Source organism: Plecotus auritus, assembly GCF_963455305.1.
Source record: "Plecotus auritus genome assembly, chromosome: 11".
NCBI classification, from domain to species: domain Eukaryota; kingdom Metazoa; phylum Chordata; class Mammalia; order Chiroptera; family Vespertilionidae; genus Plecotus; species Plecotus auritus.
The window spans coordinates 6,837,571-6,863,299 of NC_137777.1; the positions used below are offsets into that span (position 1 = coordinate 6,837,571).

At 57.4% G+C, this 25,729-nt stretch overlaps 1 long non-coding RNA gene across 1 annotated transcript in view; it reads right to left on the reverse strand.

Moving 5' to 3' along the window:
• LOC308236735 overlaps nucleotides 1–25,729 on the reverse strand; it is a 467,360-nt gene that overhangs the window by 387,974 nt on the left and 53,657 nt on the right. Inside the window, exon 2 of the long non-coding RNA XR_013959325.1 lies at nucleotides 14,594–14,921. This is a non-coding gene — a long non-coding RNA (uncharacterized lncRNA). The remainder of the gene's footprint in view (nucleotides 1–14,593; nucleotides 14,922–25,729) is intronic.

The window sequence follows — 25,729 nt, forward strand, 5'->3', positions numbered from 1 at the left end:
GCAGGCGCGCGGGGCCGGCCAAGCCACCGCTGCGCGCCTCCCACACACACACAGCCTGCAGCCCCAGGAAACGGAGGGTTGGGACCGCAAGCATGAATGTGCAGGAGGCGGACCAGCCCTCTCTTCCTCCCTTCTTTCTCTCTCTCCTCCAGCAAAGCTGGCAATTGAGAACTCCACATCACAGATTCCTGCGGTTAGAAGGGCCTCGAGGTCCTCGACACTGCCTCCCACATCAAGACGAGCCAGCCTGGAGTTGTCGCAGAAGGCAGGCCACTGCCCTCACTCGCGGGATCTGGAGGAGAGGCGGCCGCTCCTGTGTTGCTACCCAGTGGCCTGTGGCCTCGTGCATCCAGCACTGATTTCAGTCTGTTTCCCGTTTTAGTCCGGTATCTATGCTCCACCCACCAATTCAAGCTCTTAGCCCAGGGACCCTGTTGTGTTTTGTTTTAATCCTCACCCGAGGATATTTTCTCCATTGAGTTCTTTTAGAGAGAGTGGAAGGGAGGGGGAGAGACGGAGAGAGAGAGACATGGATGTGAGAGAGACACATCGATTGGCTGCTTCCCGCATGCTCCCCTGACCAGGGTCAGGGATGGAGCCTGCAACTGAGGCACAAGCCCTTGACTGGAATCGAACCCAGGACCCTTCAGTCCTTGGGCCGATGCTCTATCTGCTGACTGAGCCAAACCGGCTAGGGCCAGGAACCCTGCTTTAATCTCTGGGTCTTCGGGACATAGCATAATGCCCGGTCCAGAGGGGCTGCTTAGTAAATGCGGGTGGGCGGGTGGGTAGACGGATGAGTGGTGGGAGGCGGGTTGGATAAGGGGATAGATGGGAGGTGGATAAGTGCATAGGTGGCCAGAAGTACAGGCAGGAAAAGGGGAAAGAGAAACAGAAGAGGTTGCCATTATGGACTATCAATCACACCCACTGTAGCTGTCAGAATCACCGAACTTTCGGACCAGAAGGCCTTGCCAGATCCTGGGAGTGTCACCCCCACTCCTTATTTTGCAGGTGTGAAGACTAAGACTCTGACTTGAGCTGCCTTGTCCAAGGTCACGTGACTGAGGGTGAGAGACTCCACGGTGACACCCAGGGCTTCCGGCAGCCTCGAGGGGCCCTCAAATCCAGGTCTCCTCCAAAAGCCAGTTATGCCCCTGCCCCTCCCATCCACCAACTTCCCGCACGGAGCCGCGCCCGTTCTTTATCCATCACGAAGCCACGCGGGCACCACCCGAAAACCTGCGGTGAGGATCAGTTAGAACGGTTCATGGAAAGGAGAGCTGCCCTTTGTGTCTTCGCCTGAGATAAGGGGAGTCTGAGGCCGGAAGGAGCCAGGGGGGTTCGGCAGCATGGGCCCCTGGCCGCACCCAGAAGCTCAGCTCCCCAGAGCAGGACCGGCCGCCCCAGACACAGCGGGGGCTGCGCTCGAGGTCTATGGCTGTGCCTTTGGGCAAGTTCCCCAACCTCCCTGGGCCTCAGTTTCCTCCTCTGTAAAATGGGGGGTGCACAAGGGTGGTTGTGGATGATCAGAACCAGGGAGCCCCCTACAGGGCCTGGCAGCCTGTTCCTGGTGGCCGTGGTCTCCTCTGGGGACGCCTGCTCTTCATGGCAGCTGAGGTGGCCGCCCTGGTGGATCGCGACTCCCGGCTGGGCCCTGCGGAGCCTTTGCCAGGCCAGCGGGTGAAGTGCCGGGAAGGGGAGCAGCCACTCGGCTGCGTGTGCAGGTGGGAGAAAGCGCGCTCAGGAGCACTCCGGCGGCAGCCTTCCCGGTCAGCTCACCCCGCGGCCGCACCTGGGCCCACGCAAGCGACAGGCCCACCAGAGCCGTGTCCAGAACACAGGAGCGTGGCTGTCACCCAGAGGGAGCAGGTGCCACAGAGAGCTGGGGAGAAGCTGCACTCAAAACGGGGAGGTCACCCAGGCCCAGGAAGGAGGCCTGCCTGTCCGGCTCCCTCTGCACCCCTGGGTGGTTCAGAGCGGGTGGAAGGTGATGGGTGTCTGGGCCCAGCCTGCTCCAGGCTCTCAGAGCACAGGCCTGGGACTGGGGACCTCTGGGGGCCGGATAAAGCTCACACCCCATCACATCCCAGAATCCTCTTCACCTATAGTGTTTTTGTCAGAGCTTCTGCCAGCAAGCAGGATCCACCCCTCCCTCCTTCCCTCTCCATCTCTCTCTCTCTCATCCCCTCTCACCCTGGGGGATGCTGGTCACCCCCCAGATATGCTTCTCCTCCTTGGGACAGGGACCCCGCATCCACCCATCCAGACACTCTCCCACCTTCCATCCAAGGCGTTTCTCATCGGCCTCTGGTCAGCCAGAGAGCCAGCAGTCCCGAGACCCACCTCAAGCGTCCCCACAACGGGAATTCCTAACCAGCACGGGTCAGGGACCGAGCAGAGAGCACTACAGGATGGCTGGATGCACGTGTGCACAAGGACCCGCGCTCCAAGCCATGCACCATCTAGGCAGCGGGACGCAGGCCTCCCGAAACGACTGTGTGTGGAAGACAGACTTGGAGGTATTCCGTGGAGAGGAGCACCACGTGTCGCCTCCACACAGTACCCAGAAAAAAGACAAATTCCCGAAAGACGATGCAGCTACAAAACCAAGGCCGAGAATGGCATGGCCACAGTGTAAGTAAAGTGGAATGCCTCCTTAGTCCCGGGAAGGCACAGGAACTCAACCCCAGGAGAGGGTGCCCCGTGAATCGGCCCTGGTGGGAGAGGAACTTAATCAGGAAGGAGCCGAGTGCACACTCCTGGGTGCCTTCCTTTTCCCCAGCTGCCACCCCTGTCCTCGACCCCCTCCTCACAATCTCCGTCGTTCCGTGGCTCGGAAAACCCCAAATCCACCATCGTTGGAATGGTCACTTAGAAAACAGAGTCTTGCCCTAACTGGTTTGGCTCAGTGGATAGAGCGTCGGCCTGCGGACTGAAGGGTCCCAGGTTCGATTCCGGTCAAAGGCATGTACCTTGGTTGTGGGCACATCCCCAGTGGGGGGTGTGCAGGAGGCAGCTGATCGATGTTTCTCTCTCATCGATGTTTCTAACTCTCTCTCCCTCTCCCTTCCTCTCTGTAAAAAATCAATTAAAAAAAAAAAAAAAAAGGAAGAAAACGGAGTCTTTTAAAATGGTGAGGACTTCGTGGAAAAATATAGATTCCACATTATCTTTCCGCAGCTCGGCTCCCTGGCCCAAACCTGGCCATTTAAGTCACCGGTGCAATAATGCAGGCACCTGTCCACAGGACGACGCGGTCTGAATTGTTTGTAGTTGGTTTGCCCTTCCCGCCAGCCCTCCCCCACGCCTCTGGCCACCAGACCAGCACGCACCAGCACGCCAACAGAGCTGAATCTGACTTCCTGCCATCCCCCACTGTGCCGGCTGGCCGTGGGGTTATGACTTCCGGAGACACCACGGGGGAACGGGGACTGTAAATATAGCAGGCTGGTGTCACTTCCATCAGGCTCAAAGATCCAGCCTCCCGCAGGCCCCCCTCTGCCCATCCGGAACCAGAGTCCTGGCATTCAGCGCAATGGGTTTTGACATTTCTGGGGTAGGGAGCGGGCAGCCTGGGGAACGTGGTCAGGAGCCCCAGGGAAGCCTGAATCCCAGCCTAGATCTACCTAGTCGAGCCTCCGTGTCCACACCAATAAGGTGACAGTCAGACAGCATTTAGCTCTTGGGGTGGCTGGGAGGACTATGTGATTTGGGCAGATGGCTGGCATTCAATAAAGGGGAATAAATACACAAGAGCCACACCATCAATGCCACATGTCAGTGCCCTCTGTGACCCTACGCCCAAGATGGTAGCATCGGACAGAACGGATGGGAACAAGACTCTAACAGAGCTCAGAAGCATCAAGAGAAGGCCGGCTTCTCCAGGCAGCTTAACCAAGGACCTTACCGTGGCCCTCTCAACCCAACACCTGAGAGCACAGGACATCAATGTGTCCGTAAGCCACTTCTCACCGCCCCATCACACCGAAGGGTCTGCTAAGGCCCGAATTCCCCCCCAACTTCCCTTTCACCAGTATCTCCGCTGCTCTCTAAACGCTTATCATTCTCAGGAAGATGAGAAATGCCAGTGCCGTCTGAATCCAAAATGTAACGTCGACTGGAAACCTCAAAGCCATTTGGAGGCACTTATTTTGGTGCAAACTAGAGAGCACAGGAAACCCCAGGAATGGCCTAATTAGCCCTCGCTGCAAGCAGCGGCTGGCCAGGCATTCTCCCCTTGTCTTCCTCTCGAGCCTTTTGCAGGCACAGCCTCGCCCAGGTGGTCATTAGGTCCGGCCATGAAGGCAGAGCGGGAAAGGCATTCGGAGGAGAAAGAGCCCAGACCACCCTGCGAGCTGCACCCAAGTGCGTGTGTGACCGTCAGCAAGTTCCTGACCTTCTCTGATCCACCAGGAGGTCCCTTATCTATAAAGTGGTGGCCAGATGATGACCAGGCTGCATCCAATACCTGGTGTGTGTTAGGTGCTGTGCTGAAGACCTCATTAGAGTATCTCGTGTAAATCTCAACACCTCGCACGGAGCCTGTCTCGATCTGTCAGGGACAGTGGCTTCAGAAACAGACAAGTCTTTCTCTCGGTTCTGCAGGCTGGGGTGCCAGCAGATCCTGTGCTTGGTGAGGGCTCGCTCCTTGGCTTGCGGACAGCTGCCTTCTTGCCGTGTGCTCACGGACCTTCCCTTGGTGTCAGCATAAAAGATCTCTGTCTTCCTCTTTACAAGGACCCTAATCCCATCACAGGGGGCCCACCCTCAGGACCTCATCTAGCCTGATTGCTCCCCAAAAGCCTCATCTCCAAATGCCACTGCATTTGGGGTTAGCGCTTCAACACACGAATTTGAGGAAGACACCACCAACACTTGTTAACTGCAACAGAAGGACTGTTTGTGACCCCATTTCACAGATGGGGAAACTGAGGCCAAGGGACGTTAAATAACTTGCCCAAGGCCACCAACGGCAGAGCCAGGATTAGACCCAGGCCCCCTGAACGCACTGCACGGTGTTGCATCGGAAGCGACAGAAAAGACTGAGCTGGTGATGTCAGGGAAAGCCACAGTGGGAGCCTGACCATCTGACCTTGATTTCCTCACCTGGAAAATGAGGATCACAGCAACAACGTCGTCACTGGGTTGCCATAGTGATTAAACATGGCGCAGCCACGAGCAATACCAGGAGAGAACAAATGGGTATTCAACGAACCCACAGGGCCTCGATTTCCCAGCACGGTGCCCTGCATTTTGTAGGTGCTCAACAAACATAAGCTGAATGTTGACTCAACCAATGGATGTGAGAACCGACCATGGTGCTGTAAGGATGAAGCGATACCCCCCAAATAAGAATGCCAGCCCTCCAGGAACTCAGGAAATTACATCCTGGAGAAACCCTGTTCCCCAGAGGAGGCTCCCCCTGGCCATCACCCCCAGATGTGTCCCCACTAGAGACAGGGCACCGAAGAGCAGGCGGAAGGCGTCGGTGCCCACAGGACAGAGCAGGAGAGAGAGTGTGTCAAGTCTCACTCCCGGCTGGTGCCCCTGGGACACAGGACATGATCACCCTCCAGAGAGAAGCTGGTCAGGTTCCTAGCTGAGCGCTCGTGCCTGTAGCCTGGGGAAGGGACGAGGGTGACTGTTCCCCAGTTCCCCAAGGAAGCCAGGCACCTCGGAGCACCCAAAGGACCCTGCTAGGCCAGGGCCCTGAAGACACGTGGCCCACAGCCCGGCCTCACTCTGCTCGGGCCGGGGAAATGAACACAGGTCCCAACCTCATGCTGCCCCAGGCCCGCCTCATGGTCATGGGGCTTGATGTCGTGCTGTGCTGTCCCCATTGGAACTTCTTTCTTTTTTTAAAAACATATTTTTATTGATTTCAGAGAGGAAGGAAGAGGGAGAGAGAGAGAGAAACATCCATGATGAGAGAGAGAATCAGGAATCGGCTGCCTCCTGTAAGTCCCCCACTGGGGATCGAGCCCACAACCCGGGCATGTGCCCTTGACCGGAATTGAACCTGGGACCTTTCAGTTCGCAGGCTGACGCTCTATCCACTGAGCCACACCGGCTAGGGCCCCATTGGAAATTCTCAATTCACGCTGAGCAGGAGCCTGTGCTTCATTCTGCACTGAGCCCTGAGCATTACGCAGCTGCTCCGGCGCACCATGGCGGTGACGGAGCCCAACGCCACCCCTCACCGGCCTCCATCTCCTGGAGGAAACGTGGGGGCAGAGGGCCTGCCTCAGAGCCGAGCTGTCAAAGCTGGCTGGGGGGACACACACGCTCAGTATCTGACAAGCTGAGAGCTGGCTTCCCCCTAACGGGGGGCCTCCGCTTGCTGCCTGGGAAATGTGGTTATTACATCAGGCACTGGCTGTTCATTCCATGGGTGTGTTGAGGGTCCAATGACACCACAGGGGGACACAACCTCAGAAGGACGGTGCTGACATCCCCCTCCTCATCCTGCCAGTGATCTGGCCCCAAAGGAGGCGCATCACTTGGGGGTCCCCGTGTTGTACTTAAGGGGGCAGGGAGGGTACTGTCAAACACAGCATTTGGACAAGGTCTCTCCCGGCACCAGCCTGCAAAACCAGACCTACAGGCGTGCATCAGGCGAAAGGCGGCCTCGAGTCCCCACCGTGCAGCCGCTGGGAAGGGACTCCCTCCCCTTCTACTCCCTGCTCGTACCCGAGACGAGCTGTCAACGCCTGGAGGACAGAAAACAGGGCATCGACCCTGGAGTCTCGTCCACCGCCTGCGGCCTCACACACGCCCTGCACACAGCTGGAGCCAAATAAACACATGGCTGCTGACAATGCTTTATGGGCTGTCAGAACGCTGGTGGAATTGATGTCATCGGGAAGGTGACAGGCACTGTGGTCTGCCCAGGAGCTGGGACTTTCAGTGCTAAACCCAGGAAAGTCCCAGAGAGCTCCTAGGTGTCAATCATCCTACGCATAGGGGCTGCTCTTATCACCAAGGTGGCCGGGGTGGCTCCTCAGTGGAAGTTTATGGGACTTTTCTCAACACTCGCGTGTCTATACTTCTATCCATCCTACGTTTTCTACAAAGACCTCGTATTCGTGGCATCATCAGGGGGAAACGCTTAAGAAGAAAAGGAGGCAATTTCATAGTATAAACCCGATTCCTTTCCCATTACCAAACCCCGGTTTTCCATTTCTGATCACACCTTTTCAGAGATGAAAACAGCTCTCGAATTTGTGTCTCTTTAGCCCTCTCTCGTACTCTCGCTTCTCTCGGATTTTCCACAGCAGGGATCTCCTTCCAGCACCTGCCTCTGCAGACCGTCCGTCCATCTGCAAACAGCCCTGCCACCAACCACCCTTCTGCTTTGCTTTAAGGCCCGTGAGCAGCATGCTTTGCTGACAACCCGGCTGAGACCAGCTCCGACAGAGGTCACGGCGATGCTCTGTCGCTCACGATGGGGACATTTGAGTAGCCAAGATCCTCAATGAATGAAGGTGGCCAGGATTCTGCCCCAGCCCCAAGCTCTCAATCCAACCCCCACCACCCGCTGCCGCTCTCCACACCACACCAACTGGGCCTCATCCGGCTCCCCTACACACCACCCCGCAATGGTTCCTGGGACCTTTATGGTATGTCCATCCCAGTGGCATCCACGCATCCAGGCTCGGACACTTCTATTGACTCCTTCACCGTTATCCTTTCCGCATCAACTTCTCCACCACCCACCCCCATGGCTTCCTCTCTCTGCTGACCAAGTGCTGCTTCAGCAGAGACCAGAGTGGCATGCTCCTTGCACCCTGACTCCGGTCTTGCCCCTGGCACTTGCCTCATTTCCTCCCAGAATGCACCCCATTCCAGCAGGCAATGAGCCAGTACTGGTGCCCAGCATGGCACCCCTGCCTCCGCGTCCACAGGCTCCCAGGGAGATGCCGCAGTCAACAGATCGTGCCATTGGACCGCCGTGTGGCAGCCTCGGGCACGCTGCCAGCGTGCATTCCCAGTGCAGCCTCGGGGCCCCCAGACGTGCACCTGGAGACGTGTGCAAGGAAGCTCACCTCCGCTGTTCACATCAGCAAAAACCTGGGAAAGCCCACCCTCCACCACCAGGGGCTGAGAGGATCAAACGGAGCAGTGACGTCCCCCAAAATGCAGCGGACCGAGCAGCCCGCGGTCACCTCCCACCGGCATTGTGTCACCTCACACCTTCACTGTGTCACAGCACATCTGCAGCGTCACCGGCTGAGCTGGTAAACACAGACCGTGTCACCAGTGGCCGCCACGCAGACTCGTAACAAAGTGTAAGAACATGACCCCCACGGCCCACGTGCGGGAGAGCAGCCCTTCTGTGAAAAGAGGTGGAGTGGGAGAACAGGCCCGTGCGCTTCACTTTGCCTCTTCTTTGTTTTGTTTTTTAAATATATGTTTATTGATGTCAGAGAGGAAGGGAGAGGGAAAGAGAGACAGAAACATCCATGATGACAGAGAACCACTGACTGGCTGCCTCCTGCATGTCCCCACACTGGGGATCAAGCCCGCAACCCGGGCATGTGCCCCCGACCAGAATCGAACCCGGGGCCCTTCAGTCTGCAAGCTGACGCTCTATCCACTGAGCCAAACCAGCTAGGGCTCTTTTTTTTTTTTTTAACTTCATCAGAGGCCATGATGCAAAGCCAGCATGCCGTTTCCGCTCACATCCGCTCATCCGGGGGTGGGAATAAGGGCCGGAGGACCCGTGGTGGCGTCTCGCTTTCTGTTTCCCACCTGCACCATTCCCATTGTGCAAAGAAACGGCCACAGCACTCGGCCGCAGATTCCGGAGTCCAGCAAGTCGGTCTGAAGGACCAAGGAACGCGGAGCTGGGAAGGAGGCAGGTGGCCTGCATCTGGAACCCGCCTGGGCCATCCCCTGCCGCCTGGCCTTCACCTTAGGGATGTGCCGGACCCCATCGCCTCTGTCACCACCCTGCTCCCTTGACCAGCCTCAGCCATCCTGCCGGCCCCGGGAGGCCAGCGCTGTCCACTCTCGGCCCCTTCCCGGGGGTGACTCATTTGGTCCTCTCACCAGGCACGTGAGGGGCACACGGCGAGGACGGCCACCTCGTGGAAAGACGAGCCTCTTGCCTGAGCTGACTCAACAACTGGGCAGCAGGATCATGGGCCCAGAGCAATGACTGGCTAATCTGACTTAGACTCGGGGTTTACTAGGAGTCAAGTTCAGCGGCAGGGCCAACAATAGGGCCAGGTTTCCCAGCTCGCTCACTGGGTTCTCACAATAACCTGGCTTCCCCAAAGAGGCAGTAACGGCCCGGCCCGAGGAAGCCCCGGGGTTCACAAGCCCCAACGACCTCTGGGGAGCATTTCTCCATGGGGAGAATTCTCTGTCAAGAAGAACCTGAGCATCCTTTGAACAGGCAACACAACAGAGTTTCCAGGGCGCCGGGCGCGAGCTGAAAGCTGGGAGCGGATCCTGGCGAATGTTTATTTGTTTATGTCATCGCCTCCCGCGAAACCCGGTCCAGAACTTCTGAGTGACTCAGAGACCTCACCACCAGCAGCTGCGCTTCGCTTGGAGCCAGATAAGCCTCACGGGGGAGGGTCAGGTCAGGGCAGTTCCTGGTAATCGGTGGGGCTGACCCCCCTCTCCCTGGAACGCGCCCCCCACCCCCATAGGATGGGCGGCTGACAGATGGGAGAGAAAGACCTCTACCCCCTGCAACTGCCCGGCAAAATGACTTTGACAAGACAAAGAAAGGGGGCCACCCTGCCCAGCATCCCAGGGAGGAGACAGGTGAGGGGGCGGCCAGGGCCGACGGAGACACACACTCACACAGGCCTTTTCCACGAAGGACCTGTGAGCCCAACACAAAGAATGCATCTTGGAACTGTATCAGTCACCAAAAGCCTGTTTTGTTTTGTTTTTTAAATACATTTTTATTGATTTCAGCGAGGCAGGGAGAGGGAGAGATAGTAAGATCAATGATGAGAGAGAATCATTGACTGGCTGCCTCCTGCATGCCGATCGAGCCTGGGGATCGAGCCTGCAACCCAGGCATAGGCCCTTGACGGGGAACCGAACCGTGACCTCCTGGTTCCTAGGCCGACACTCCACCACTGAGCCACGCCAGCCGGGCCAAAAGCCTGTTCTTTTTACCCAATTCCACCAGCCCTAAGTGAAGAGCTACTTGGGTCCTAAGGTCAGAATAATAATTTTTTAAAGGATTTCCTTTCTGTTTATTTGGTTAAGGCAAGTGGGTCTGCTTTCAAACCTCTCACACAGCCCCTCACTCGGCCCCTCCTTCCGACCGCTGAGAATCACCCCAACTGGTTCACATGTACTCCCCTCCTCCCAGGATGGCGTGCCCTGCCCGCCTGGGTTGTTCCCAGTGCCTTTCTCTGGTTCACCAGGCCCCTTAGGGGGAGGCGCAAACTCAGCCACCCTGGCCCGACCTCCAGGGGCCGAGGCCACCATCCTGGCCCACTCCGAGAGAGTTCAGTGTACAGCTGCTATAAACCTTCAAGTGCTCCAAGCTCACTCGGGGGTAACAGGGGGGTGGAGGAGGGTGGGAGGTCAAGCAGAGACCCTCCTGGAATCTGTGCCCTTCATTAACTTTGGAATTCCACAGGCCAGTGTTTTCTCAAGCCTTCTGACACTCAGCACTCACCCGGGAGAGGGGGGCTGCAAGCCTCACACCCACAGGCTCCAGAAAAAAAAGCCAGACACAGCGTCCTGGGATGAGGGAGGGAGGGAGGAGGCCAGCAGCCACCAGGAGCCACCAGCAGCCACCAGCAGCCACCAGCAGCCACAGGGTCCCCTGGGGGAGGAACTCACATTTAGAGAGCCAATAGTAGCTGAGAGGTAAGAACTAGAGATTCATCAGCATTTGGGTCCCAACTTCATAGGCGAAGAAAGTGCCGCTCAGAGAGGTTGAGGAACGAGAGGAAGGTCACACAGCAAAGCTTCCAAACTTCCGTGTGTTTTGCTCCCACCGGGGTACCTGGGCCCCCGGGGTCACCCTGAGAGAAGTGCTGGGACTTGCTCTCCAGGCTGAGTCTGGAGGCAGGGGCTTCTCCATGGCGGCCATGGCGTTGCCTAATGGCCGGTGTTTAAGAACGCCTGGAATGTGCCTAGTTAGCCTTCCAACCTGGGGAGGTGGGTGTGCCCCCCCACCCCATTTCACATAGGCGGAAACGGGGTCCGAGGGACCCGGGGAACTGCCCAACTTCTCTCTGGAGCGCGTGGAGAAGCTGGCGCGTGCTGCAACCTGTCAGCCATCACCGTCCCTACGCGGCTCGGCCAGGGGTCCTGCGTGGGGGTGAGGGTTTGCTCTAAAGACCACCCTCTCCCAATCACTGCCCCCGAGTGCGTGTCCCAGCTCAGAAGTCCTAGGAGACAGTTTCCTTGCCAGTGAGGGCACGAAGGCCCAGAGGAGGAAGGCGATCTGCCTTTTGGTTTATCTGAGGGCGAAGAAGGCAGTAGAGTCCCAGAGGCATGAACAGCCTGCTGAACCTCAGAGGGGAGGCAGGGGAGGGTGGGTGGGAAGAGATCCACCAATGAACTTGTATGCGTACATGCGTAATCCGTGGACACGGGCAATGGGATGGTGAGGGCGTGGGGCCGGGGTTGGGGGGAAGGACGGGAGCTGGCTGGAAGAGGTTAGTGGGGGAAAAAGAAGGATCTAAGTAATACTGTCAACAATAAAGATTTTTTTTGAATGGTTTTAATACAAAGTAAAAAAAGGAGGCGGGCCGAAACCGGTTTGGCTCAGTGGATAGAGCGTCGGCCTGCGGACTGAAGGGTCCCAGGTTCAATTCCGGTCGAGGGCACGTACCTGGGTTGCGGGCACATCCCCAGTAGGAGGTGTGCAGGAGGCAGCTGATCGATGTTTCTCTCTCATCGATGTTTCTAGCTCTCTATCCCTCTCCCTTCCTCTCTGTAAAATATCAATAAAATATATTTAAAAAAATAAAAAAAAGGAGGCGGTAGACGCTGCATCTCACAGCTCCAGGGAGGGTGGCTCAGTGGCTCTGGAATCTGAAAGAACTGCTTTCCAGTCCTGCCTGTGTGTCCTGGGGAGCCCCCCTGTGCTCCTGGGACTTCAACACTAGCCATGAGCATATCACAATGCCGACCCCAGTGGCCTGTGCTGGGCCGGAAACGGGGTCATGTCTGCCACGCGCCTGGCCCGGAGACCGGCTCCATAGGCGGCGGTTATTCCTCCGTCACTGTCCACAGGGCGCCCCCACAGACGGGCAGGTGCTCAGAGCGGCGGGGATGCGGGAGTCTCATTTCTTTCCGTGACCATTCTGTCCCCTGGTGCCCAAGCCCACCCTCACTCTCCCGGGAGGAGCAGGAGATAACAGGACCACCACAATGGGGTTGTCCTGGGGAGTAACGATAAAAGGAGAAAATGCAGGGCTGTGGGCCAGATGATAAGTGGGGGTGCCGCAGCCGCAGCAGGAGGGTGGGGGGAGATGGCAGGGAGAGGAGCCAGAGCCCTGCCGAGGCAGAAGCAAAAGGGGCAGTGCTGGGCCTTGGGGTGCCCCACTCACTCTTCCAGGGGAGCCCCTCCCGACCCCAGGACAGGTCTGCCCACCACTCCGAGCCCAGCCAACCCTCCCGGCTCCCCACGCCTCCCCACGCCCTCCTCGGGCCACTCCCGGCCCTGCCCTGGTGGCCACGGCGAGGGAGCATAGCACCCATCATGCTGGGCTGCCGATCACGCTCACCCCAGGGCACAGGCTTCCTGGGGACCAGGAACCCCCAGGCGCCGGACTGTGATGCCAATCCCACCGCATCCCAGGGCCCAGCACGGTGCCTGCCTCCTTCACACAGGGGGGCACTGAGCTCTTAGGAAAAGTCCTTCTCTCCAGGATGACAAAGAGGGAGCCCCATTCTAAGCACCCCAAGAGCACCCCATGGCTGGCAGTGCTCGGCGCAGGCGAGCGTATGCGTGCGCGCACACACACACACATATGCACATGCACGCACACACACGCACACGCACACGCCCACACACACACATCCTTCTTGGCTTCCTGCTCTGCCTTCGCTTGAATAAATAACCTTGGGGACGTTGGATGGCCCCAAAGCCGCCAAGTTCTGGGCTGTAAACTGGGGCACCACTGCCCATCTAGTGGGACGGTTGGGCTGGTTAAGTGCTATGGACGTTCCAAAGGAAAGGTGTTTCCCTTTCGGCTGTCCTTGTCAGGGAAGCTGAAAGGAAACCACTAACGTCACCATCCGATCTGGTTAACTGGTGCAATGAATAAGACGCCTACTGTGTGTTCAGCCTGCGAGCAAGATGAACGTGTTTCCTGGCCTCGCAGAGAGGACCTCCCAGTGTGGGAGAAAGACGAGATCAAACGTCACGCATCCATGAATGGACCGTCACCGCACACCCGGGGGCTGTGAACTGGACAGCGTGGGATAACCAGCGGGCCGTTGTGTCTGTCAGGAGCTGGGGGAACGGCCCTCGGACAGGTGCCAGCAGGCATGAGCGGAACTGGGAACCCAATCCAAACCAAAGCCCAGGCCCCGCCCCAAGTGCCGTCTTGGCAGCCGCGGGCCAGGTGGCCCCAGGTGACCCGGGCACTGGGGACACTGGCTGTGGGAGCTGCCCTCCCCTCGGGCAGCCCAACGCTAAGGCAACATCCCTGGGAGCTGCCAGCCTCACGGCTGCCAAGTCAGCCCTCCCCCTTGTCAACTGCAAAACCGCCACAGGCCTCCGTGGCCAAGTCCAAGTCCAGCTGTTCCCTCCCTCACCTGCTGCTGACTTGCCACTCAGCCTTCCCACAGGCGGCGCGGCCTGTGACCTTTAATCAACTGTCCATGCCAACCGACGGTGCCCAGTTCAGAGTCCAGCACAGCCCATCTGGCTCTGCCCAGAAAGACTCGAGTGACACCTCTCCTCCCCAGATGCTTGCCCCCCGCCACGGCGAGCCCTCCCATGGCTCGGTGTCTGCTGCGTGCCAGGCACGGCGGCTGTCAGCACGTCGGCCTCCACGCTGCAATCCTCTACCACCAGGCCTGTGAGGCACGACCTCCTTCACCGTTACTGGATAGTGAGGGGCCAGGAACCCAGCAGGGCCTCGCCCGGAGTCACGCGGTAGGTACAAGCGAGAGGTTCAAGCTAGGTCCACAGGCAGAGATCCAGCTCTTGGTAGCTCGAAGCGCAGAGCCCCCAAACTGCCCCCTAATGCTACCTTCCCTATTGACTCTCCAATGTCTTCATCGATGCCCTGGTCTTAATGCGCCCTTCCTGCCGCGGGAGACACCGTGCACCAGGCACCAGGCTCTCCTGGCCTTCAAGGTCTGCTAGGTGGAGACAGACACACACACCGGGGAAATCCGTGAGTGACCGGAACGATGACAAGTGTCCGCAAAGGAAACAGCCGTGGCTCCCGGGGAACCACCTTGCCCTTCCTACCAGCCTCCCCCGAGCACCAGCCCCAGCCAGACACCCCGAGTGCGCTCGTTCAATGCCAGCTCCTCTGGAGAGCCGGCCACGTCCAGTGACCTTGCTACCACCCGCCAGGCCGGAGTCACCTGAGGCCCAGGTGAGCGCCTGGCAGACATGCATAAGGTGTGAGGCGGGACTTACGTTTTCTGGGGAGCCCCGCAGGGAGCTGGAGAGACCCAAGATGAGAGCTCAGGAAGCTGGGGTCCTCCGTCCCCCTCGGGCATCCCGGCTGTGGAATCCACGAGGCTCGGCGCTCGCAGCCGGGGCTTCCCCGACACCTGGAGCATCCAGCAGCGGGTAAGTCCAGGAAGGCTTCCGCCGGCACTATTCCGCAGCAGCTGGACGTCACTGTAAATCCACACGGGGCGGAAAATCCTCGCGTGACGCTCCCTGCAGCTGACCGGTATGGCCATGGGGTGGGGGGAGCGGGGCGTATCTTCTTAACTCCTTTGTGGTCCAAAGATCAGGCCTGTGGATGAGAAGAAGGAAAACCAATCTTGTTACAATCACAAACCCGGAGCTGTAGGTGGTTCTTCTCCTTTCTTTATATTTCCCCGATATACTAAGAGGGGAACTTCAAAAATACTGCCCTATAGCCCTGGTACCCAAACAGAGGTGAGGCGGGGACCAGGGGACCCTTCAGGGGAGTGTCGCCTCCCTCCCACGGGCACAGAGCGCTCCTCAGAACTACCCTGGGAAGACGCGGGGCTGAGGGATGCCCACTATAAGGATGAGGAGAGAAGGTTCCAGAAAGGTCAGGGGGCTGCCTTAGGGAGTGAACAGCTCCGCCAGGCCTGGCACACAGCCCTGGCCTCGCCTGCAGGGCTGAGAGGTCCTGGCAGGGTGCGGAGGGGGTTTGGGGTCAGCTGGTGGGAAGTGGCTCCTTGTTTGTTTCTGTTTGAAGGCGGCCACAAAGGCCTGGCGTGGCTCCAGGCCTCGCCCTGCACCGCGAGGTTCTTCAGGGCACGGCTGGAGCCTGTTCCCTTTTTTATTCATTCATCCAGTGGTGGCTGGGTGCCTACTAGGTCCCCAGGACTGTCCCAGCTTCTGTCTCCCAGCCCAGGGCACTAAATTATTACGGCGGTAAATGAAGAACAAATGCATCCACGATGCACAGGGCCGGAGCCCCAACAGTCACCACCACCCACGGATGGCAATCACCGCCCTCCACGGAGTGCCCGTAACTCGCCCTGCAAGAGCCCTGGCCACCATCCCATCCCAACCCCCAGCCACAGGGGAACTCCGGCCTCTATGTTCCAGATGAGCAAACGGGGACACGGACAGCTCCCTTGACCCAAACGTGTAAGAGGAGCCCGCCTGTGAGGCCGGTCTAGCTCCCAAGTCTGCGTCCCAATCCGCCCCCCTCATTCCTGCCTGGAAATCCACACCTAAAACTTATCACCGGGCGTTTCGTAGGCACAGAATCCTCACCTACACCTCGCAGCACCCCTCTGCATCAGAGACTATCCTTATATCTGTTTTAGAGAGGAGGAATGTGAGACCCAGACAAGTTAACAAACTTGCCCAAGATCACACAGCTAGAAACTCAAAGAACAGAGTTAGAAATTGGGCAGTCCATGAGCTCGACCTTATACCAATTGTCATCAAGAACAATTTGCTGCCACAACCAATTTTCAAAGACTTGGTGGCGTAAAATAAGGCCAATGTATGATCTTACGGTTCTGCAGGTCAGAGGCTGATGCAGGTCTCACTGAGCTAAATCAGGTCTGGGCTGGATGGTCCCCGCTGGAGACTCTAAGAGCATCTGTCTCCTCACTTTTCTAGCTTCCGGGGCCACTCTTCAGATGCCTCTGCTGAGGCCTCCTTCCTCCACCACCACACACAGCAACACGGCGTCCCGTGGCCCCGCCTCCAGCGTCACATCTTCTGTACCTGACTCTGCTGCCTCCCTCCCACGTCTAAGGATCCATGTAATTCCCTTGGCACCTCCCAGAGGATCCAACACAATCTCTCCACCTCCGGGTCATGAACCGTAATCAGGTCTGCAAACTCCCTTTTGACACGTAAGACAGCATATCCGTAGGGTCTGGGGACGAGGACCTGGGCATCATTGGGAGCCCACTGCTCACAGCAACCATCCCAGAAGGCACCCATCCTTCGTCTTAATCCTTCTTCAGTGACCAGGGGTCCCAGGGTGGGCTCTCCATGTCAGCACCGCCCCCGCTTCGCCCCCAGCATCGCTTTTAGACCCAAGAGAAAGATGAGTGGAAAGGGAAGTTTGTGTGTCTAAATATCAGCCCGAAGAGAAAAGTACAGGATAGGGGTTAAGACATTAAAATTTGAAGCCAAACTATCACATGGGCTAGCCATGTTCCCCTGGGGGAATGTGTTTATTAACCCCTAGCTTCCTGATCCAAGAACCTGCTGTGAGGTTCCATGGAAAATCAGCAGAAAGCCCTGGGCGTGTTCCGGGCACAGGCTGAGAACTCGAGTCGCCGCCAAGTTCAGCTCCCACAGCTCCAAACTCCATGAGCCGCCAGGCCGGGAGCAACATCGCCCCAGCATCGCCCCAGCATCGCCCCAGAACGGCAGGGCTGGCGCTGGGTCAGCGGAGAGGGCTGCCTACAGCAGGAGGGCAAGCAGGGATTTATGGTTCTCGCCCCAGTTGATGGCAGCGGAGAGAATGGGGGGCACAGCCTGTTAAATATTTACGGAGGCCCCCAGGCAAGTGTGAAGCGAGTCCGTGTGGTTGGGGCCGGGCACACTGAGGCTCCGTCGCTGGGAAGGACTGTGGCACGCTCTGTTGGGTATTACTGCAGGGAAGCGGGGTGGTGTGGAGGCTCGGGCCAGGAGGCGGCACCTGGGGCTCCCCCCGCCAGGATGCGGGCGCAGGGCCCTGCACACAACTTCCAGTATCACCAAAGGGAGCCTTAGCCTTTTCTGGGGCACGTGCGTCCTTTCAGGCCATTGGCTCCTTCTTTCATTTCCAAAATTAAAGAGACAGACAATACCAAGGGCTGGTTTCCACGGGGAGCTGGAATTCTCACGCAGGCAGGTGGACAGACATTCTGAAGAAAGACAAACCACCACTTTGGGAAACGGCTCTGCATCGTCCGCTAACGCTGAACGTGTGTGCGCCCAGGACTGAGCAGGCCCACTCCTGGGTACAAACTCACGGAAATGGGCACGTGTTCACCGAAAGATACATCTTAGTATGCTCACGGCAGCACTACTCCTAACAGCCAGGCCCTGGAGCTCCCTGAACGCTCAGCAGGAGGAGAGTTTTAAAAACACGCACCACCGTGGGCCCAGGCCAGGTGGCTCAGTTGGCTGGAGTATCATCCCATACACCAAAAGGTGGTGGGTTTGATTACCGGTCAGGGCACACACCGAGGTTGTGGATTCAATCCCCGGTCAGGGCGGGGTGAGGGGGGTGTTGGCGGGACAACCGATCCTGTTTCTCTCTCACATCTATAGCTCCCCCCCCCCACCCCCGCCCTTCCTCTCTCTCTAAAAATCAATAAACATATCCTGGGGTGAGGAATTAAAAAAACACACACGTACCCATGGAATACTACGGAGTAATAAGAACAACATACAACTACACGCAACACATGAACACGTCTCACCAACGTCATTTGGGTGAGAGAAGCCAGGCCCGAGGGAGGGCATACGATATTATTTATATTAAATTCATAAAGAGGTCGTATGAACCTCTGCTGTTAGAGGTCAGGACAAGGTCATCCTCGGGGAGGGGCAGGGACAGTGAGTGGCTGGAAGGGGCTCCTGACATGCTGCTCATGTCCTATTTATCCAGGCGGCAGCCACGCGCAGATGTTCAGTGTGTGAGGTGTGTGCGTTTTTATGCGTGTCGCCTCAATAAGATGTTGGGTAACACGTTTTTCTAATTTCTCCGGGAGAAGCATGTTGCTGGGGCACGGCAGCCTTGCAACGCACAGCCCTGGAGGCTTGGGAATCCGTCCCTCCCAGGTTTCCCTGGTCCCTGGGATCTCCGTGCCCCGCTGCCTCCCAGCTGACCCTGCCCCGAAAGCGCTGAGGGGGAGACTTTGCAAATGAAATGCTGGGGCCTCGTGGCACGGAATCCAACAGAGAGCTGCCCCACAGGAAAACACGGCCGACAGCCCCGTTCTCGTGGCTGAGTCTCTCTTTCTCTCTCCTCTGCTTCTTTTTTTTTTTTTTTAATATATTTTATTGATTTTTTACAGAGAGGAAGGGAGAGAGATAGAGAGCTAAAAACATCGATGAGAGAGAAACATCGATCAGCTGCCTCCTGTACACCTCCTACTGGAGATGTGCCCGCAACCAACGTATGTGCCCTTGACCGGAATCGAACCTGGGACCCTTCAGTCCGCAGGCCGACCCTCTATCCACCGAGCCAAACCGGTTTCAGCTCTCCTCTGCTTCTTAAGCGGTTGGGACCAAACATGTCATTTTTTTTTCCCCCAGAGAGAAAGAGAAAGGGAGAGAGAGAAACATCAATAATGAGAGAGAATCTTTGATCGGCTGCCTCCTGCACGCCCCACACTGGGAATCGAGTCTGCAACCCAGGCAGGGCACATGCCCTGACCTCGAATCAAACCGTCCACTACCGCGCCACGCCGGCTGGGCCAAAACATGTCATTTCTTTCTTGACCCTTCCTACCAGGTATTTCAGAAAAACGGGGGGCCTCTACTTCCTCCCCGACTCTAAGAGAGCCATCTCTGAACACCAACGTCCCCTAAATATGGGATGCTCTGGGGGTGCTCTGGAAACCAGAAGACTTAGGTGCCCTGGGTCGGTCCAGCCTGCTGGACGGGGCAGGAGGCACAGAGACAGCCGGGCCAGGAAGTCCCGGCACAGCTTGTCCGGGGAGCCACAGCACGCACCTCCAAGTGGGTGTGAGACGCATGCCACGCCCTCTCTCTGCTCCTAGGTCTCCTGGCCTCTGCCTGTGTCTTCTCCTTGCAGCAGCGCGGCTGTGCTGTTAATTTTAGGATGAGCAAGAGTCAGCAGGGGGACTGTCGCACCTCTGAGAGCCAGCCAAGGGCGGCCGGCCGGCGGGAGGGGTGACGGAGCATTTCTCTGGGCCAGAGTCAGGTGGGTCCCGCTCTCCCCGCCCTGGCGTGCCTCACTTTCTCCTTCTCTCGGGTTTGTAAAGTGAGAGTTTTTTCAATGCTGATGCCACAAAAGAGGTGTCGATTTAGTCCAGGGGTGGGCAAACTTTTTGACTCGAGGGCCACAATGGGTTCTTAAACTGGACCGGAGGGCCGGAACAAAAGCATGGATGGAGTGTTTGTGTGAACTAATATAAATTCAAAGTAAAGGAGCGGAGGGGAGAGCAAGAGAACCGGATAGAACAGCCGGATCCGGCCCGCGGGCCGTAGTTTGCCCACGGCTGATTTAGTCTTTTTCTGGAGAAGGGAGAGGCGGCGATTTGTCTGGCCGTGTGCACAGATTCCTCGGGGATGCCCGTGTGCCAGGACCTGCCTGGTGGCAGATAAATCAAGGCGGTCTGGTCCCCTGGAAATGGCCGCCGTCCTGCTGACAGCCTCTATTTTTTGCTTCATTTCCGATTCTCCCCGAGGGGCGCTGGGGTGACACGGATCAGCTGCTTTGGAATTCCTGAGCCCACACTCCACCTCGCGCTCACCGAGTCCTCACCCAGGGGGTTGGGGGGTGAGGTGGGACTTGGGGACCAAGTAACAGGTGTGAATACCCATGCTGCGGCCCGTTGCTGGCCACGGGCACATCCCCAACGCTCTTTAAAAGCGTCTCCTTGTGTGTTTCCTAAAAACCAGCCATGGAAACCCATGTGCTTTGGGGTTCGCTGTGGGTAAGATACGGTACAGAAAATGACTGACACACAGACCTGCCCACGGTGGGCTCGCAACTGAGGCAAAGCATCAGCATCAACTCAGGAACAGCCCTGCCCGGCTGGCATGGTTGCAACTCCACCAGCGAGGCTCAGGGGGTGCCCCGAACCCAGTCTGCTCACTAGTGCCAGTGAGGCTGTTTGTGAGTGGGACGATGCTGGGCACTGTGGGCTTCCCAGGAGGTGACAAGGGGGTGAGCCCTCCCGTGGCTGGTATCCCTCCCCTGCCTGGGTCACGGAGCCCTCCCACAGCCCTGCCAGGGACACAGAGGACAGCCACTCCTGGGCCAGGCAGCAGGAGCGCTGCAGGGCCCCTGAGAACGCAAGAGATGCTCAATGCACGCGCTCCGAATGGGGAGGGTACACCACAGCTACCGAAGGAGGCTCGTGGCGCTGGAAATCACATCGCCCCAGAGGACAGGATGTCCCTGCCGACAGGGAGCTCTCAGCTCTACCAGGAGAACCAGAGAACCCACCGCACAGGCGGTTCGTGTCCACAGGCAGGTGCATTGCGGATGTCCCGGTTCACACGGCGGGCAGCGGGAGCGAGGCTGGACCACACCAAATGTGAGAGGCCCCAGCACGGCAGGGCACCAGGAACCTTGCAAATAATCGGGTCCTATTTCGTCACCGAAGAGCTGAGCAAGGAGGCTCAGGGAGGTGGAGCGACCTGCCCCAGGTCGCCCAGCTCAGACCTGCGGGATGCAGAATGAGAAGCAGACCTTGGGTCAGAGTGGAGGGGGGACGCATGGCCTGGGAGAGGAGCTGCTCCTTAATCTGTTAGGGGTGGGGACGCTGTCAGCAGAAGGCGACAGGACCACAGGCCCCGCCCTGATGTGTATTATATTAGGTCATGCACCCTCAACCGTGTGAGATCTGAACACATTTTCACGTGAGGACGATGGAGCCCAGCAAGCTGTTTGCCCCCCGCCACGCAGGCGGTCAGAGACGGAGCTGAGATAGGAACCCAGGCACTCGGCCTCTGGAGCCCGTTGCTTAACCACTAGGCTGTCCTGCCTCAGAGGGACAGCGCAGTGAGAAAGACTAGGGGGCAGGGCGACAGGATAAGAAGGTTCTGGAAGCCAGAGATGGGGAAGGCAGTAGCTCTGTTGCTTGAAAAGACAATGAACTGAGACTCCCGAGGCGTCAGTGCCATCCACGGCCACATGCTGACCAGGACGGCCCAACCCAATGGCCTGCGTGGGCCCCCCACCTCGCTCCTTCCCCTGCACTGATTCCTCCGCGTCGCCCATGACACACGTCTTCCGGTGGCTCTGGTCAGAGTCGGGAGAGTGCCCAGCTGTGACCTGGAGCATGGCATCGTTTCCCCCAGGCTCAGGGCTGACGTGGCGGGAGGGGATGTGGGTCTCCCCAAACTGACCGTGGCTCTCCCCACCTGCAGGCGAGAAGACAAATGGTCCTGGGGACCCCTGGGAGTGGCATCCAGGTAGAAGGTGGACACGTCTGGTCTCCCGAGTTGTCCCTCGGACCCAGCAGGACCGAGGCCACAGGAACACAGCTGCCCTCATACCAGGTCCCCGGGGTGACCTCGCAGGAGCCTTCTTTTCCCTTAACTAGACCTGACCTGACAAGAACAGCAATCTACACCTGTATCTGCAAAACGGGTCCCGCCCTACACAGGTTGGGGGAACCTTCAAGATAATAAGCCCTTTCACCGAGTAGGTCCTCCATCTGATCAGCTCACCTCCACTCTCCTTCACAGCCTGAAAGTGATTGAGATACTGGAAAGAGCTGGCAAAGACACGAACAATGTCCTTCTGCAAACGATAAACCTTAGAAAGTGTGGGTTTCGGTTTATTTTACGTTCCTTTTGTTTACCTTTGCCCACAAAATCCTTCAGGGAAAGGTCAGCAAAGATCCACATATCAATCAAGTCCCCAGGACAAAGGGCGCGAGAGATGCCATGGAACTGAGTCCACGAACAAGGACTCAGGCGGCCCTTCTGCAGAGCGGCGGGACCCTCCCTGGAGGGCGCAGGCCAGGCCCAGGGCCCCTGTCCCTGACTAGCTACGGGAACTCGGGAGACTCGGGATCTCACACAGGGCTCTGCCTGCAAAGAGCGTCCCGTCCCACTGAAGCAGGGGGGCCATGAGAAACAGTCCGTGTGAGGACCACGCTGACGAGCTTCAGGACCTCAGGGAGCTCCACGGAGAACAGAGCCGTTTTCACAGATGGACCACGTGGCCCTGAGAGGTACGGAAGTTGGGAAGGACACAAAGGATGCTCAGAGTAGAAGGGGGCGATGCTCGAAATGAGGAAGATGAGGAAGTACAGCATGTATTCATCGTCTATCCCTGAAAAGGCCCCTTTTAATTCCCCCATTTAATACCCATCAATGCTCACATCCCAGAGTCAGTTTCCGATCCCAAAATGGCAGGGACGGCAGCACGGGACAGGTGGGCACCTTGGTTATGCAGGTAGCAAGGGGTGGACTTGAACCCGGGCCCATCAGACTGCAGATCTCCTCCAGATCCTTCATTGCACCGACCTCGGGGTCTGGGTCAGGTTCCCAGCACCCTGAGCTCCCACTCTCCAGGAGCTGGAGAGCTAGCAGCCCTGCCGCACCTGCCCTTTCCCACATCCCCCGGCTCCCATAATCACCACCTTTGTTCCCGCTCCTCCTTAAACCTGCATTAGCCGGGCTTCCGGGAGGTCACGCTCCTGACTTCGGAATGCACTTCTGACTCGCACGGAAACAGGTCTTTGCTTCAAGTCACACGGGCACCTTTCGCTAAGTAAACTCTGGCAGCAATCAACCTTGCCCACAGGACCCGGGGTAAATCCAAAGTGGAGGGGGCGGGGCAGGAGGGAGAGATGAGGGAACAAAATCCAGCAGAATGGAAGCAGAGCGCGGAGAGTTGGCATTGCTGGGCTCGCCCCAAGGGCTCCCCGGAAGGAGAGGCGTTGTTTCAAACTCACAGCCAGCGAGCTGGAGAAGCCCAGCAGCTAACCCTCTCCGCTGCCCCTCCTCCTCCTGGCTCGGAAGGCAACTCCCCTGTGTCCCATCCAGCCGGCATGTGAGGGGTCAGGAGAGAGAAAGAGTGGGTGGGCAACACAAACATCATCTAGGGATGTGACTGTGGCAGTTACGGGACCAAGAGCAACTGGGGCAGCCCAGCCGGTGTGGCTCAGTGATTGAGCGTCGACCTATGAACCAGGAGGTCACTGATTAATTCCCAGGGAGGGCACAGGCCCGGGCTGCAGACTCAATCCCCAGTTGGGGGCATGCAGGCAGGAGGCAGCCGATCGATGTTTCTTTCTCATCACTGATGTTTCTATCTCTCTCTCTCTCTCCCTTCCTCTCTCTAAAAACAATAAAAATATATATTTTTTTAAAAAATAGCAACCAGGGCATATACACCAACTCACATCCGTGACAAACAATAATAGTAAGTGCTAACATTCTCGGCCCCAGCCATACGCTGGGATCTACAGGTGCCATCGTGTTTTATCATCACCGCGTTTTATCATCACCGCGACCCGGGATAGGTTCCCGCTTTACAAGCCACCGAGATCCAGGACATGAGCTGCGTTTTCAAGTTCCCGTAGCTAGTCAGGGACAGGACGGTGTTTGTACAGGCATCTCTGGAGCACCCAGAGCTTCCCCGGAGGAACGGGCCTGTGATTTCCAGCTTCACAGCAGCTTCGTCTTCCCTTCGCTCAGCAAACCGTCACCGAGTGCCTGTATCTGGCGGGAGGGCGTGTGGCCCGTTCTCTCATCTCCCTTCCCCTGTGCTGGCGGCTCCCTCGGCGCCTCTTCCTGCACCTGCAGGGACGCTCCACGGCATCTGGAGGTCCATGGCTCGCAGCTGCCTCCCTCCTCCGCCCCAGCTGTCAGCTGGCCTTTCCCTGTGTCGCCGTCTCTGGGTCTCCTCTCCTCTAAGGACACCAGCCATGGGAGTTAGGGCCCACCCTCATCCGTATGACCTCGCCTGCGAAGTCCATATCATGCCCCGTTCTTGAGGTCCTGGCAGACTTCGCTTTGGGATGGGGGGATGGGGCATTACTCAACCCAGCCGGTTGTCTACTGTGATCTTCTATTAGACAGTAAACAGACACACTCCCAGGGCAGGCGCTGCGGGGAACAGGACACGCAGCCAGGCCCTCCAGCTCAGAGGACCAGGAAAGGGAGAAAACCCGGATGGAAAATGGGTGGATTTCCAGGCGGTTTAGGAGCCGTGTGCCAGCGAGCTGGTCAAAGACCCCATATATATTTCTTAGTGGAGCACAACCCACCACTTACTTTTCTATTTTAAAAAAATGAAACAGCCGAAACCGGTTTGGCTCAGTGGATAGAGCGTCGGCCTGTGGACTGAAGGGTCCCAGGTTCGATTCTGGTCAAGGGCATGTACCTTGGTTGCAGGCACATCCCCAGTGGGAGGTGTGCAGGAGGCAGCTGATCGATGTTTCTCTCTCATCGATGTTTCTAGCTCTCTATCCCTCTCCCTTCCTCTCTGTAAAATACCAATAAAATATATATTTTTAAAAAAATGAAACAATTGCTGGTTTATCGTGTGTACGAGACTTCTGTACGAGGCTGTCACTAAAGGGAAGGTAAAATTTTATGATTTGGCCTCCACAGCGAATTCTAGCTTCCACTGGAATAGATAAAGACAGACAAGTAACATTTTAAAAAGAAGAGAAAATGGTTGGCGTTGTCTAACATCTCTGCTCCTCTGGCGTTCGACGTTAGCCCAACACGACAAAGCCTGATACTAAACAATGAGACTTACATACTAAATCCTTGACAGCCCCGGCACCATTCTGTTATTTAACAAGAAAGAATACCAGCCCCATGGCTTGCTGATGACTGCTCAAATCCCTAACCCTCGTGTGTAACAGGCAACTTGCTGAGTCATTCACAGGACTCCACCCTGAGCCCGGCCCCCAGGCCTCTGGTCATATGCTCCCTGCCAGCAGCCCTGTCTAGGCTGCTTCCTACCAACCTCAGTCCCCCAGGCAACCCCCAAATCCAGCGTAGGCACCGAGGTCCCAGCAGTGCCCATGGGTGTGTGCGTGGGGGGGGGAGGGGGGGTTTAACTCATTCTTAAAGTTTCGTACACTTTCAAAAATAAGGCACAGCACGAAAAACGAAAAAGAAATATATTGCTCACTGGTTAGAGCGTTGGCTTGCCTACCACAAGGGCTCAGGTTCGATTCCTGGTCAAGGGCACGTACCTGGGTTGCAGGTTCAATCCCCGGTCGGGGCATGTTTGTGAGGCAACCAATCGATGTGTCTCTCTGACATCCATGTATCTGTCTCTCCTATTCCCTTCCATGCTCTCTAAAAAGCAATCAGAAAAAACTATATATATCTTCAGGTGAGAATTAACAAAAAGAAAGGATTAACAATTAAAGGATAGAAAGAAAAAGGGAGGGAGGGAGGGAGGGAGGGAGTGAGGGAAGGAGGAAGGGAGAGAGG